The sequence below is a fragment of the Berghia stephanieae genome, chromosome 1 (genome assembly GCF_034508935.2).
Source record: "Berghia stephanieae isolate SIO BIC M18660-M18661 chromosome 1, UCSD_Bste_1.3, whole genome shotgun sequence".
Lineage (NCBI taxonomy): Eukaryota > Metazoa > Mollusca > Gastropoda > Nudibranchia > Aeolidiidae > Berghia > Berghia stephanieae.
The window spans coordinates 15,156,203-15,159,210 of record NC_088360.1 but is presented as its reverse complement, the minus strand read 5'-3'; positions in this window follow the sequence as shown (position 1 = coordinate 15,159,210).

The following is a 3,008-nucleotide window of genomic DNA, read 5'->3' as shown; positions in this document are numbered from 1 at the left end:
GCAGATGTAGCACAGAAATAAAACGAAGAATTGCAATAGCTTAAGATAGTTTTAATAAAATGAGTCTATTTTTTTAAAAACCACAATATCTCAATGACAACAAAATATAGGGGTTTGAAGGTCTATGTATGGTCAGTATTATTATATGGCTGTGAAAGTTGGACAATTACAGAAGACATTAGAAAGAAACTAGAGGCAGCAGAAATGTGGTTTCTTAGAAGGATGTTAAGAATCTCATGGACAGAGAAGAGAACTAATGAAGAAGTATTAGAGCGAGCTGAAACTAAAAGGTTATTAATTCGTACAATAAGAAAAAGACAAATGCAATTTTTAGGGCTCCTAAATCGACATAAGTGTATTGAACATCTTGATCTCACAGGACAGATAGAAGGTAAACAGAGTAAGGGTAGACCAATTAAAACATATTTGAATAGTTTGAAAAGCTGGGTGACAAAGTAAGAGAGGAATAATATTAGTTTTCTGAGGTTATCTGATCAGAGAGATGAATGGCGTACCATGATCACCGATGTCTGGCACAGACTTGGTACTTGAAGAATAATTATTATCATTATTATTATTATTATTATTATTATTATTATTATTATTATTATTATTATTATTATTATTATTATTATTATCATTATTATCATTATTATCATTATTATCACTATGCAATTGTAAATAAAATTTGGGATTTAAAAAAAAAAAGAAATATTAAGAGAACAGGCCTTTTGGATCCAGTTTAATATTTTTGTTCAAAATTTCAGAATCTCGGATTTTGTTGAAGCCGTTTGGAATAAGAAAATATAAAATAGAGTTGGTTATTTGGCATTTTTGATCAGTTTCTCACGTTAAGCGTCACTTAAGTTTTACTGATTTGATTCAGATTTTAGCACTGACATTTTCTCAGATCAATTGGCATTTTCTGTAACATTTACCCTGAAATAAGGTGGCTGGGAATAAGAAAACTCAACTTTTCCCCGACATGACTTAGGAAAGAATCTCTTATAGGGGACAGCGAGGCTCAGCGCCGCCGTCTTTGCTTCGTAGCCGAAAGTTACCGAGTGCGCTGTGTGGCCTTGAGCCAGTCACCTCGCCCTAACTCGCTAAACTGCGGCTGACGACTGGGTTATTCCAGTCTTCCCTTGGAATAAATAGACCCTCGAGATAAATTTACTCTATGGGATGAAAAAAGTGGATTTATACATTCATTTTATTTAAGTGTTTCGGAAAGCGAAAGATCTACACACATCAGAATGACACAGTGCCATACAAAGCAGGGCAGAAAAAAAAAAAGAAAAACGCACACATCTGAAACAATCAGCCTGTTCCAACTGGGAATTGAACCTTAGGTCTCGTCTCCTGATTACCGGTCAGTCTGAGATTAGATCTCAACTAGAGGTAGGCTGATATTTTGGGATGATCTTTATTTCTTGTATTTTTCTTTCTTGTTCTGTGTTGTTGACTTGACGTCTCATTGAATGAATGTTTTCAATATCCAGGCTGAAGAGTCTTTGATATTCTCAGAATATTGACTGAAATAAACTACGAGAAAGAGGGAGAAGGAGATAGATAGATAAATAGATAGATAGATAGATAGATAGATAGATAGATAGAAAGATAGAAAGATAGATAGATACACAGATAGATAGATAGATAGATAGATAGATAGATAGATAGATAGATAGATAGATAGAAAGATAGAGAGGTAGATATATAATGCAAGAGAGATATAATGTGCGTGTATGTGTGTGTGTGTGTGTGTGTGTGTGTGTGTGTGTGTCCAAAGTATGAATGTTATTTTCGGTGGGACAAGGTTTGGTGTAGTTTTACAATTTACTTGACTACTATCTACCTGTAAAATGCCCGATAAAAGGATTATTTTATTATAGATGTCTGAACAATTTTCAGCAGCATGTTTTAAACTTCAAGTTTCCATAATGATACAATTAAATAACGTCATAATGTACGAGTAATAGTGTTAGCTCCTTGAGGAAGGGAGATAAATGCGTTAATTTAATGGTTTTGTAAATATTATTTTTATTATGCCCCTTCTAAAAAACCGCGCTTGGTAAAACTTGAGGTGAAGCAACAGTAGTAGTTAGTACCAGTCGAAGGAAAAGAAGAAGAAGAAGAAGAAGAAGAAGAAGAAGAAGAAGAAGAAGAAGAAGAAGAAGAAGAAGAAGAAGAAGAAGAAGAAGAAGAAGAAGAAGAAGAAGAAGAAGAAGAAGAAGAGAAGAAGACGAAGAGAAGAAGAAGAAGAAGAAGAGAAGAAGAAGAAGAAGAAGAAGAAGAAGAAGAAGAAGAAGAAGAAGAAGAAGAAGAAGAAGAAGAAGAAGAAGAAGAAGAAGAAAGAAGAAGAAGAAGAGAAGAAGAAGAAGAAGAAGAAGAAGAAAGAAGAAGAAGAAGAAGAAGAAGAAGAAGAAGAAGCAGAAGGAGGAGGGAGAGGAGGAGGAGGAGGAGGAGGAGGAGGAGGAGGATGAAGATATGATATTAACCTCCTTTATGTTAGAATAAGCTCAAACGCATTTTTCGCCTCCTGAAGAGTTCCATCGACATTGCTTGGCCTACGGGAGCGTGGTCAATTAACTCCCACATCGGATGTTGGAACGTTTACCATGCTCAAGAGTACAAGTCACGATGGATGATGATGAGGCATGCAAACATTGAAGGTTGAAGTTGCAGTGTTTACAATAATGATGTTGAAAGTGATAAATTTTGCGGTTGGTAGCGATGATGATGATGATGATGATGATGATGATGATGATGATGATGATGATGATGATGATGATGATGATGATGATGATGATGATGATGATGATGATGATGATGATGATGATGATGATGATGATGATGATGATTAAAGTAATCATGATGATGATGATCGTCGCCATGTTAGGGAGACGCCAATGAAAAACTATTCCATTCTCTATTGCAGATAGGCACATCTCTAGACTAAAATAAAGAAAGAACATCAATATGATCCTCTCTTCATCATCCTCCCTCAT